Here is a 12,745-nt window from a genome sequence, read left to right as displayed (position 1 = left end):
CATTTCCATTTAAAAGTCTTTTAATTCGCTCTATCTCTTGATTTAAAACAAAAAATCATTTCCATTTAAAAGTCTTTTAATTCGCTCTATCTTTTGATATAAAATAAAAAATCATTTCCATTTAAAAGTCTTTTAATTCGCTCTATCTTTTGATATAAAATAAAAAATCATTTCCATTTAAAAGTCTTTTAATTCGCTCTATCTTTTGATATAAAATAAAAAATCATTTCCATTCAAAGGTTTTAGCCGAAACTGGATAATATGAATATTATTAGTACTTGATGCTATCCGGCTAGCTTCAATCTCCTCATCTTCACCAGCCATGCGCCGCTGCTACCCGTGTATTTTAAAGAGGATATAATTTCGATTCGTTTTCATTTTGCACGGCGTAATAGCTCAAGAAACTCGCGTTAAGATTTCCTTTTAATTGCGCAACTCGTATGTCGGCGTTACGAGTTTACCTAAAAGCTAAAATAAATAACTAAACGAAACTCGACTCGACCTTTCGCCGCAAAATACGCATTCTCGTAATGTAAACTCGAGCGATCGTCTTCGATCGTGATGAAACAAAACCGTACTCGCGGATGCGTAAAAGTCTAAAAGGTAAATTGTGTCAAAAAGTTTTGAAACGAATTACAAACCGGAACGTGGAATCTACGTTACGACGGCAACTAAGTTCGGTGATGAGCGCGGGCCAGCGCGTAGCTAAGGTTGCTCCATCAGTTTTTATCTTTGCGGAATTATTTCTAGCGAAAAGCCTACTTTCGCGAAAGGTCATTTCCACGCGATTAGAATTATTTAAAAGGAAAATATTTACCGTAGTTTTCAAAATGCTGACGAAATAATCTAAAGCGCGTGAAGCGGCGGTAACGAGCCTGCAACCTTCGTACGAATCGGCGAAATCTTGAACGCTATGCGTTTAGCCAATGAGTGAACGAGTCGAATATTATCGAGCGCGAACAACCACGCCGTCGAAGTATGAGAGTACACACGACTCCTAATTTGCACAATATCAACGATTCGTTTGAGCCGGGAATATTCGTTACGCAATGGCAAAGTTTTAAGCTATGCGTTCGAAGTAACTCGATAGCTTTTCATAGCTAATGAGCGAGCTGGACGAATAACCGGCAGCGCGATTGACCGCTCTTTCAAATATTGAGAGAGCGAACGAATCCTAGTTTACATGGTACGCATGAATGTTTCGTTGCAGCGCGATTAACCGTTCTTTCAGATGTTAAGAGAGCAAACGAATCCTAATTTACACGTGTATATAGTAGACGTACTACGATTGTTTCGTTAGGAGTTGAAGCTACTCGCGCGGCGGTCGAACGCGAGCGTACTCGTTTGGAGGCTATTACACCATTTCTAAAGCATCGCTTTATTTGGTTCGACGTGAACATCTTTTTAACACACCTGTTCGCGTAAGTAAAAGCTTTCTATGTAGGGCTGTTTTCTTTCGAACTCGTAGATGAGAAGAACAAGCCAAAGAACGGCGCTTTCTACTCACCTGTCTTTACACGCGTAGACATTAGATAGCCGGTAAACTAATAAGATCTACGATAGCGCGTCACTTTATGTCGAGAAAAAGTAACAAACTTCCTTTAAAAGAGATTTCTTCGGATTAAAAGTGAGAATATGTTATTTTTATGTTGAGATCGGACGCTGCAACAGTTTTCATTATACACGAGTAGAGTACATCCTTCGACTACAAAAAGTGTCGCGCTTTAATTGATCACGCTTGCCAGAAGGGTTTTGACGCGGAAATGCAGCAGCAAAGTTATATATACTGTTACACACTACACGTACGTAGTACATAGTACATAGTACATAGTATATGTATATATATATAACGCATACGTAGTACATGAACATGTACATGTACATGTACATGTACATGTACATGTACATGTACATGTAGATGAAGATAGCGCGAAGATCGCGATGAAGATAGCAAGATGTAAAAATAAATAAAAAGTCTACAGCACCCGGTATTCCCAGGCGGTCACCCATCCAAGTACTAACCGGGCTCGACGTTGCTTAGCTTCAGTGATCGGACGAGAACTGGCGTTTTCAACGTGATATGGCCGTAGACACTGATGCGCTCTTCGAGACACGCTATTAACGCAGAGTTATAATAATGCTCACCAAGCCGTGACTATATTGTCCAATGGGCGTTCGCTGATTATTGCCACGTTTCTCATTAGCGTCTGTTGAAGCTTACTAAATGTCTACGGCCATATCACGTTGAAAACGCCAGTTCTCGTCCGATCACTGAAGCTAAGCAACGTTGAGCCCGGTTAGTACTTGGATGGGTGACCGCCTGGGAATACCGGGTGCTGTAGACCTTTAGTTTTTATCAAAATTATACTAATTTAGAATTTTCAAGCTTCTTTAATTCACTCTATCTCTTGATATAGAATAAAAAATCATTTCCGCTTAAAAGTCTTTTAATTCGCTCTATCTCTTGATGTAAAATAAAAAATCATTTCCATTTAAAAGTCTTTTAATTCGCTCTATCTCTTGATTTAAAACAAAAAATCATTTCCATTTAAAAGTCTTTTAAGTCGCTCTATCTTTTGATATAAAATAAAAAATCATTTCCATTTAAAAGTCTTTTAATTCGCTCTATCTTTTGATATAAAATAAAAAATCATTTCCATTTAAAAGTCTTTTAATTCGCTCTATCTTTTGATATAAAATAAAAAATCATTTCCATTCAAAGGTTTTAGCCGAAACTGGATAATATGAATATTATTAGTACTTGATGCTATCCGGCTAGCTTCAATCTCCTCATCTTCACCAGCCATGCGCCGCTGCTACCCGTGTATTTTAAAGAGGATATAATTTCGATTCGTTTTCATTTTGCGCGGCGTAATAGCTCAAGAAACTCGCGTTAAGATTTCCTTTTAATTGCGCAACTCGTATGTCGGCGTTACGAGTTTACCTAAAAGCTAAAATAAATAACTAAACGAAACTCGACTCGGCCTTTCGCCGCAAAATACGCATTCTCGTAATGTAAACTCGAGCGATCGTCTTCGATCGTGATGAAACAAAACCGTACTCGCGGATGCGTAAAAGTCTAAAAGGTAAATTGTGTCAAAAAGTTTCGAAACGAATTACAAACCGGAACGTGGAATCTACGTTACGACGGCATCTAAGTTCGGTGATGAGCGCGGGCCAGCGCGTAGCTAAGGTTGCTCCATCAGTTTTTATCTTTGCGGAATTATCTCTAGCGAAAAGCCTACTTTCGCGAAAGGTCATTTCCACGCGATTATAATTATTTCAAAGGAAAATATTTACCGTAGTTTTCAAAATGCTGACGAAATAATCTAAAGCGCGTGAAGCGGCGGTAACGAGCCTGCAACCTTCGTACGAATCGGCGAGATCTTGAACGCTATGCGTTTAGCCAATGAGTGAACGAGTCGAATATTATCGAGCGCGAACAACCACGCCGTCGAAGTATGAGAGTACACACGACTCCTAATTTGCACAATATCAACGATTCGTTTGAGCCGGGAATATTCGTTACGCAATGGCAAAGTTTTAAGCTATGCGTTCGAAGTAACTCGATAGCTTTTCATAGCTAATGAGCGAGCTGGACGAATAACCGGCAGCGCGATTGACCGCTCTTTCAAATATTGAGAGAGCGAACGAATCCTAGTTTACATGGTACGCATGAATGTTTCGTTGCAGCGCGATTAACCGTTCTTTCAGATGTTAAGAGAGCAAACGAATCCTAATTTACACGTGTATATAGTAGACGTACTACGATTGTTTCGTTAGGAGTTGAAGCTACTCGCGCGGCGGTCGAACGCGAGCGTACTCGTTTGGAGGCTATTACACCATTTCTAAAGCATCGCTTTATTTGGTTCGACGTGAACATCTTTTTAACACACCTGTTCGCGTAAGTAAAAGCTTTCTATGTAGGGCTGTTTTCTTTCGAACTCGTAGATGAGAAGAACAAGCCAAAGAACGGCGCTTTCTACTCACCTGTCTTTACACGCGTAGACATTAGATAGCCGGTAAACTAATAAGATCTACGATAGCGCGTCACTTTATGTCGAGAAAAAGTAACAAACTTCCTTTAAAAGAGATTTCTTCGGATTAAAAGTGAGAATATGTTATTTTTATGTTGAGATCGGACGCTGCAACAGTTTTCGTTATACACGAGTAGAGTACATCCTTCGACTACAAAAAGTGTCGCGCTTTAATTGATCACGCTTGCCAGAAGGGTTTTGACGCGGAAATGCAGCAGCAAAGTTATATATACTGTTACACACTACACGTACATAGTACATAGTACATAGTATATGTATATATATATAACGCATACGTAGTACATGTTCATGTACATGAACATGTACATGTACATGTACATGTACATGTACATGTAGATGAAGATAGCGCGAAGATCGCGATGAAGATAGCAAGATGTAAAAATAAATAAAAAGTCTACAGCACCCGGTATTCCCAGGCGGTCACCCATCCAAGTACTAACCGGGCTCGACGTTGCTTAGCTTCAGTGATCGGACGAGAACTGGCGTTTTCAACGTGATATGGCCGTAGACACTGATGCGCTCTTCGAGACACGCTATTAACGCAGAGTTATAATAATGCTCACCAAGCCGTGACTATATTGTCCAATGGGCGTTCGCTGATTATTGCCACGTTTCTCATTAGCGTCTGTTGAAGCTTACTAAATGTCTACGGCCATATCACGTTGAAAACGCCAGTTCTCGTCCGATCACTGAAGCTAAGCAACGTCGAGCCCGGTTAGTACTTGGATGGGTGACCGCCTGGGAATACCGGGTGCTGTAGACCTTTAGTTTTTATCAAAATTATACTAATTTAGAATTTTCAAGCTTCTTTAATTCACTCTATCTCTTGATATAGAATAAAAAATCATTTCCGCTTAAAAGTCTTTTAATTCGCTCTATCTCTTGATGTAAAATAAAAAATCATTTCCGCTTGAAAGTCTTTTAATTCGCTCTATCTCTTGATGTAAAATAAAAAATCATTTCCATTTAAAAGTCTTTTAATTCGCTCTATCTCTTGATTTAAAACAAAAAATCATTTCCATTTAAAAGTCTTTTAATTCGCTCTATCTTTTGATATAAAATAAAAAATCATTTCCATTTAAAAGTCTTTTAATTCGCTCTATCTTTTGATATAAAATAAAAAATCATTTCCATTTAAAAGTCTTTTAATTCGCTCTATCTTTTGATATAAAATAAAAAATCATTTCCATTCAAAGGTTTTAGCCGAAACTGGATAATATGAATATTATTAGTACTTGATGCTATCCGGCTAGCTTCAATCTCCTCATCTTCACCAGCCATGCGCCGCTGCTACCCGTGTATTTTAAAGAGGATATAATTTCGATTCGTTTTCATTTTGCACGGCGTAATAGCTCAAGAAACTCGCGTTAAGATTTCCTTTTAATTGCGCAACTCGTATGTCGGCGTTACGAGTTTACCTAAAAGCTAAAATAAATAACTAAACGAAACTCGACTCGACCTTTCGCCGCAAAATACGCATTCTCGTAATGTAAACTCGAGCGATCGTCTTCGATCGTGATGAAACAAAACCGTACTCGCGGATGCGTAAAAGTCTAAAAGGTAAATTGTGTCAAAAAGTTTTGAAACGAATTACAAACCGGAACGTGGAATCTACGTTACGACGGCAACTAAGTTCGGTGATGAGCGCGGGCCAGCGCGTAGCTAAGGTTGCTCCATCAGTTTTTATCTTTGCGGAATTATTTCTAGCGAAAAGCCTACTTTCGCGAAAGGTCATTTCCACGCGATTAGAATTATTTAAAAGGAAAATATTTACCGTAGTTTTCAAAATGCTGACGAAATAATCTAAAGCGCGTGAAGCGGCGGTAACGAGCCTGCAACCTTCGTACGAATCGGCGAAATCTTGAACGCTATGCGTTTAGCCAATGAGTGAACGAGTCGAATATTATCGAGCGCGAACAACCACGCCGTCGAAGTATGAGAGTACACACGACTCCTAATTTGCACAATATCAACGATTCGTTTGAGCCGGGAATATTCGTTACGCAATGGCAAAGTTTTAAGCTATGCGTTCGAAGTAACTCGATAGCTTTTCATAGCTAATGAGCGAGCTGGACGAATAACCGGCAGCGCGATTGACCGCTCTTTCAAATATTGAGAGAGCGAACGAATCCTAGTTTACATGGTACGCATGAATGTTTCGTTGCAGCGCGATTAACCGTTCTTTCAGATGTTAAGAGAGCAAACGAATCCTAATTTACACGTGTATATAGTAGACGTACTACGATTGTTTCGTTAGGAGTTGAAGCTACTCGCGCGGCGGTCGAACGCGAGCGTACTCGTTTGGAGGCTATTACACCATTTCTAAAGCATCGCTTTATTTGGTTCGACGTGAACATCTTTTTAACACACCTGTTCGCGTAAGTAAAAGCTTTCTATGTAGGGCTGTTTTCTTTCGAACTCGTAGATGAGAAGAACAAGCCAAAGAACGGCGCTTTCTACTCACCTGTCTTTACACGCGTAGACATTAGATAGCCGGTAAACTAATAAGATCTACGATAGCGCGTCACTTTATGTCGAGAAAAAGTAACAAACTTCCTTTAAAAGAGATTTCTTCGGATTAAAAGTGAGAATATGTTATTTTTATGTTGAGATCGGACGCTGCAACAGTTTTCATTATACACGAGTAGAGTACATCCTTCGACTACAAAAAGTGTCGCGCTTTAATTGATCACGCTTGCCAGAAGGGTTTTGACGCGGAAATGCAGCAGCAAAGTTATATATACTGTTACACACTACACGTACGTAGTACATAGTACATAGTACATAGTATATGTATATATATATAACGCATACGTAGTACATGAACATGTACATGTACATGTACATGTAGATGAAGATAGCGCGAAGATCGCGATGAAGATAGCAAGATGTAAAAATAAATAAAAAGTCTACAGCACCCGGTATTCCCAGGCGGTCACCCATCCAAGTACTAACCGGGCTCGACGTTGCTTAGCTTCAGTGATCGGACGAGAACTGGCGTTTTCAACGTGATATGGCCGTAGACACTGATGCGCTCTTCGAGACACGCTATTAACGCAGAGTTATAATAATGCTCACCAAGCCGTGACTATATTGTCCAATGGGCGTTCGCTGATTATTGCCACGTTTCTCATTAGCGTCTGTTGAAGCTTACTAAATGTCTACGGCCATATCACGTTGAAAACGCCAGTTCTCGTCCGATCACTGAAGCTAAGCAACGTCGAGCCCGGTTAGTACTTGGATGGGTGACCGCCTGGGAATACCGGGTGCTGTAGACCTTTAGTTTTTATCAAAATTATACTAATTTAGAATTTTCAAGCTTCTTTAATTCACTCTATCTCTTGATATAGAATAAAAAATCATTTCCGCTTAAAAGTCTTTTAATTCGCTCTATCTCTTGATGTAAAATAAAAAATCATTTCCGCTTGAAAGTCTTTTAATTCGCTCTATCTCTTGATGTAAAATAAAAAATCATTTCCATTTAAAAGTCTTTTAATTCGCTCTATCTCTTGATTTAAAACAAAAAATCATTTCCATTTAAAAGTCTTTTAATTCGCTCTATCTTTTGATATAAAATAAAAAATCATTTCCATTTAAAAGTCTTTTAATTCGCTCTATCTTTTGATATAAAATAAAAAATCATTTCCATTTAAAAGTCTTTTAATTCGCTCTATCTTTTGATATAAAATAAAAAATCATTTCCATTCAAAGGTTTTAGCCGAAACTGGATAATATGAATATTATTAGTACTTGATGCTATCCGGCTAGCTTCAATCTCCTCATCTTCACCAGCCATGCGCCGCTGCTACCCGTGTATTTTAAAGAGGATATAATTTCGATTCGTTTTCATTTTGCACGGCGTAATAGCTCAAGAAACTCGCGTTAAGATTTCCTTTTAATTGCGCAACTCGTATGTCGGCGTTACGAGTTTACCTAAAAGCTAAAATAAATAACTAAACGAAACTCGACTCGACCTTTCGCCGCAAAATACGCATTCTCGTAATGTAAACTCGAGCGATCGTCTTCGATCGTGATGAAACAAAACCGTACTCGCGGATGCGTAAAAGTCTAAAAGGTAAATTGTGTCAAAAAGTTTTGAAACGAATTACAAACCGGAACGTGGAATCTACGTTACGACGGCAACTAAGTTCGGTGATGAGCGCGGGCCAGCGCGTAGCTAAGGTTGCTCCATCAGTTTTTATCTTTGCGGAATTATTTCTAGCGAAAAGCCTACTTTCGCGAAAGGTCATTTCCACGCGATTAGAATTATTTAAAAGGAAAATATTTACCGTAGTTTTCAAAATGCTGACGAAATAATCTAAAGCGCGTGAAGCGGCGGTAACGAGCCTGCAACCTTCGTACGAATCGGCGAAATCTTGACTGCTATGCGTTTAGCCAATGAGTGAACGAGTCGAATATTATCGAGCGCGAACAACCACGCCGTCGAAGTATGAGAGTACACACGACTCCTAATTTGCACAATATCAACGATTCGTTTGAGCCGGGAATATTCGTTACGCAATGGCAAAGTTTTAAGCTATGCGTTCGAAGTAACTCGATAGCTTTTCATAGCTAATGAGCGAGCTGGACGAATAACCGGCAGCGCGATTGACCGCTCTTTCAAATATTGAGAGAGCGAACGAATCCTAGTTTACATGGTACGCATGAATGTTTCGTTGCAGCGCGATTAACCGTTCTTTCAGATGTTAAGAGAGCAAACGAATCCTAATTTACACGTGTATATAGTAGACGTACTACGATTGTTTCGTTAGGAGTTGAAGCTACTCGCGCGGCGGTCGAACGCGAGCGTACTCGTTTGGAGGCTATTACACCATTTCTAAAGCATCGCTTTATTTGGTTCGACGTGAACATCTTTTTAACACACCTGTTCGCGTAAGTAAAAGCTTTCTATGTAGGGCTGTTTTCTTTCGAACTCGTAGATGAGAAGAACAAGCCAAAGAACGGCGCTTTCTACTCACCTGTCTTTACACGCGTAGACATTAGATAGCCGGTAAACTAATAAGATCTACGATAGCGCGTCACTTTATGTCGAGAAAAAGTAACAAACTTCCTTTAAAAGAGATTTCTTCGGATTAAAAGTGAGAATATGTTATTTTTATGTTGAGATCGGACGCTGCAACAGTTTTCATTATACACGAGTAGAGTACATCCTTCGACTACAAAAAGTGTCGCGCTTTAATTGATCACGCTTGCCAGAAGGGTTTTGACGCGGAAATGCAGCAGCAAAGTTATATATACTGTTACACACTACACGTACGTAGTACATAGTACATAGTAGATAGTATATGTATATATATATAACGCATACGTAGTACATGAACATGTACATGTACATGTACATGTAGATGAAGATAGCGCGAAGATCGCGATGAAGATAGCAAGATGTAAAAATAAATAAAAAGTCTACAGCACCCGGTATTCCTAGGCGGTCACCCATCCAAGTACTAACCGGGCTCGACGTTGCTTAGCTTCAGTGATCGGACGAGAACTGGCGTTTTCAACGTGATATGGCCGTAGACACTGATGCACTCTTCGAGACACGCTATTAACGCAGAGTTATAATAATGCTCACCAAGCCGTGACTATATTGTCCAATGGGCGTTCGCTGATTATTGCCACGTTTCTCATTAGCGTCTGTTGAAGCTTACTAAATGTCTACGGCCATATCACGTTGAAAACGCCAGTTCTCGTCCGATCACTGAAGCTAAGCAACGTCGAGCCCGGTTAGTACTTGGATGGGTGACCGCCTGGGAATACCGGGTGCTGTAGACCTTTAGTTTTTATCAAAATTATACTAATTTAGAATTTTCAAGCTTCTTTAATTCACTCTATCTCTTGATATAGAATAAAAAATCATTTCCGCTTAAAAGTCTTTTAATTCGCTCTATCTCTTGATGTAAAATAAAAAATCATTTCCGCTTGAAAGTCTTTTAATTCGCTCTATCTCTTGATGTAAAATAAAAAATCATTTCCATTTAAAAGTCTTTTAATTCGCTCTATCTCTTGATTTAAAACAAAAAATCATTTCCATTTAAAAGTCTTTTAATTCGCTCTATCTTTTGATATAAAATAAAAAATCATTTCCATTTAAAAGTCTTTTAATTCGCTCTATCTTTTGATATAAAATAAAAAATCATTTCCATTTAAAAGTCTTTTAATTCGCTCTATCTTTTGATATAAAATAAAAAATCATTTCCATTCAAAGGTTTTAGCCGAAACTGGATAATATGAATATTATTAGTACTTGATGCTATCCGGCTAGCTTCAATCTCCTCATCTTCACCAGCCATGCGCCGCTGCTACCCGTGTATTTTAAAGAGGATATAATTTCGATTCGTTTTCATTTTGCACGGCGTAATAGCTCAAGAAACTCGCGTTAAGATTTCCTTTTAATTGCGCAACTCGTATGTCGGCGTTACGAGTTTACCTAAAAGCTAAAATAAATAACTAAACGAAACTCGACTCGACCTTTCGCCGCAAAATACGCATTCTCGTAATGTAAACTCGAGCGATCGTCTTCGATCGTGATGAAACAAAACCGTACTCGCGGATGCGTAAAAGTCTAAAAGGTAAATTGTGTCAAAAAGTTTTGAAACGAATTACAAACCGGAACGTGGAATCTACGTTACGACGGCAACTAAGTTCGGTGATGAGCGCGGGCCAGCGCGTAGCTAAGGTTGCTCCATCAGTTTTTATCTTTGCGGAATTATTTCTAGCGAAAAGCCTACTTTCGCGAAAGGTCATTTCCACGCGATTAGAATTATTTAAAAGGAAAATATTTACCGTAGTTTTCAAAATGCTGACGAAATAATCTAAAGCGCGTGAAGCGGCGGTAACGAGCCTGCAACCTTCGTACGAATCGGCGAAATCTTGAACGCTATGCGTTTAGCCAATGAGTGAACGAGTCGAATATTATCGAGCGCGAACAACCACGCCGTCGAAGTATGAGAGTACACACGACTCCTAATTTGCACAATATCAACGATTCGTTTGAGCCGGGAATATTCGTTACGCAATGGCAAAGTTTTAAGCTATGCGTTCGAAGTAACTCGATAGCTTTTCATAGCTAATGAGCGAGCTGGACGAATAACCGGCAGCGCGATTGACCGCTCTTTCAAATATTGAGAGAGCGAACGAATCCTAGTTTACATGGTACGCATGAATGTTTCGTTGCAGCGCGATTAACCGTTCTTTCAGATGTTAAGAGAGCAAACGAATCCTAATTTACACGTGTATATAGTAGACGTACTACGATTGTTTCGTTAGGAGTTGAAGCTACTCGCGCGGCGGTCGAACGCGAGCGTACTCGTTTGGAGGCTATTACACCATTTCTAAAGCATCGCTTTATTTGGTTCGACGTGAACATCTTTTTAACACACCTGTTCGCGTAAGTAAAAGCTTTCTATGTAGGGCTGTTTTCTTTCGAACTCGTAGATGAGAAGAACAAGCCAAAGAACGGCGCTTTCTACTCACCTGTCTTTACACGCGTAGACATTAGATAGCCGGTAAACTAATAAGATCTACGATAGCGCGTCACTTTATGTCGAGAAAAAGTAACAAACTTCCTTTAAAAGAGATTTCTTCGGATTAAAAGTGAGAATATGTTATTTTTATGTTGAGATCGGACGCTGCAACAGTTTTCATTATACACGAGTAGAGTACATCCTTCGACTACAAAAAGTGTCGCGCTTTAATTGATCACGCTTGCCAGAAGGGTTTTGACGCGGAAATGCAGCAGCAAAGTTATATATACTGTTACACACTACACGTACGTAGTACATAGTACATAGTACATAGTATATGTATATATATATAACGCATACGTAGTACATGAACATGTACATGTACATGTACATGTAGATGAAGATAGCGCGAAGATCGCGATGAAGATAGCAAGATGTAAAAATAAATAAAAAGTCTACAGCACCCGGTATTCCCAGGCGGTCACCCATCCAAGTACTAACCGGGCTCGACGTTGCTTAGCTTCAGTGATCGGACGAGAACTGGCGTTTTCAACGTGATATGGCCGTAGACACTGATGCGCTCTTCGAGACACGCTATTAACGCAGAGTTATAATAATGCTCACCAAGCCGTGACTATATTGTCCAATGGGCGTTCGCTGATTATTGCCACGTTTCTCATTAGCGTCTGTTGAAGCTTACTAAATGTCTACGGCCATATCACGTTGAAAACGCCAGTTCTCGTCCGATCACTGAAGCTAAGCAACGTCGAGCCCGGTTAGTACTTGGATGGGTGACCGCCTGGGAATACCGGGTGCTGTAGACCTTTAGTTTTTATCAAAATTATACTAATTTAGAATTTTCAAGCTTCTTTAATTCACTCTATCTCTTGATATAGAATAAAAAATCATTTCCGCTTAAAAGTCTTTTAATTCGCTCTATCTCTTGATGTAAAATAAAAAATCATTTCCGCTTGAAAGTCTTTTAATTCGCTCTATCTCTTGATGTAAAATAAAAAATCATTTCCATTTAAAAGTCTTTTAATTCGCTCTATCTCTTGATTTAAAACAAAAAATCATTTCCATTTAAAAGTCTTTTAATTCGCTCTATCTTTTGATATAAAATAAAAAATCATTTCCATTTAAAAGTCTTTTAATTCGCTCTATCTTTTGATATAAAATAAAAAATCATTTCCATTTAAAAGT

The 12,745-nt window shown here is 39.1% G+C and overlaps 10 non-coding genes across 10 annotated transcripts; 5 read left to right on the top strand and 5 right to left on the bottom strand.

The window, feature by feature from the left end:
- Positions 1 to 1,973: 1,973 nt before the first annotated feature.
- Positions 1,974 to 2,092, bottom strand: LOC137409667 (5S ribosomal RNA). Its single transcript, XR_010980876.1, has one exon. It is a non-coding gene; the product is annotated as a 5S ribosomal RNA (ribosomal RNA).
- A 134-nt stretch (positions 2,093 to 2,226) lies between these two features.
- Positions 2,227 to 2,345, top strand: LOC137409272 (5S ribosomal RNA). The gene has a single exon (XR_010980501.1). It is a non-coding gene; the product is annotated as a 5S ribosomal RNA (ribosomal RNA).
- Positions 2,346 to 4,449: 2,104 nt separating this feature from the next.
- On the bottom strand, positions 4,450 to 4,568 carry LOC137409665 (5S ribosomal RNA). Its single transcript, XR_010980875.1, has one exon. It is a non-coding gene; the product is annotated as a 5S ribosomal RNA (ribosomal RNA).
- A 134-nt stretch (positions 4,569 to 4,702) lies between these two features.
- LOC137409308 (5S ribosomal RNA) lies at positions 4,703 to 4,821 on the top strand. Its single transcript, XR_010980535.1, has one exon. It is a non-coding gene; the product is annotated as a 5S ribosomal RNA (ribosomal RNA).
- A 2,143-nt stretch (positions 4,822 to 6,964) lies between these two features.
- LOC137409664 (5S ribosomal RNA) lies at positions 6,965 to 7,083 on the bottom strand. The gene has a single exon (XR_010980874.1). It is a non-coding gene; the product is annotated as a 5S ribosomal RNA (ribosomal RNA).
- A 134-nt stretch (positions 7,084 to 7,217) lies between these two features.
- Positions 7,218 to 7,336, top strand: LOC137409306 (5S ribosomal RNA). Its single transcript, XR_010980533.1, has one exon. It is a non-coding gene; the product is annotated as a 5S ribosomal RNA (ribosomal RNA).
- A 2,143-nt stretch (positions 7,337 to 9,479) lies between these two features.
- On the bottom strand, positions 9,480 to 9,598 carry LOC137409140 (5S ribosomal RNA). Its single transcript, XR_010980381.1, has one exon. It is a non-coding gene; the product is annotated as a 5S ribosomal RNA (ribosomal RNA).
- Positions 9,599 to 9,732: 134 nt separating this feature from the next.
- On the top strand, positions 9,733 to 9,851 carry LOC137409305 (5S ribosomal RNA). The gene has a single exon (XR_010980532.1). It is a non-coding gene; the product is annotated as a 5S ribosomal RNA (ribosomal RNA).
- A 2,143-nt stretch (positions 9,852 to 11,994) lies between these two features.
- Positions 11,995 to 12,113, bottom strand: LOC137409663 (5S ribosomal RNA). Its single transcript, XR_010980873.1, has one exon. It is a non-coding gene; the product is annotated as a 5S ribosomal RNA (ribosomal RNA).
- A 134-nt stretch (positions 12,114 to 12,247) lies between these two features.
- LOC137409304 (5S ribosomal RNA) lies at positions 12,248 to 12,366 on the top strand. Its single transcript, XR_010980531.1, has one exon. It is a non-coding gene; the product is annotated as a 5S ribosomal RNA (ribosomal RNA).
- The last annotated feature ends 379 nt before the right edge of the window (positions 12,367 to 12,745 follow it).

Source organism: Watersipora subatra, chromosome 11, assembly GCF_963576615.1.
Source record: "Watersipora subatra chromosome 11, tzWatSuba1.1, whole genome shotgun sequence".
Taxonomy (NCBI): Eukaryota; Metazoa; Bryozoa; class Gymnolaemata; order Cheilostomatida; family Watersiporidae; genus Watersipora; species Watersipora subatra.
This window is presented reverse-complemented; position numbering and strand designations above follow the sequence as displayed.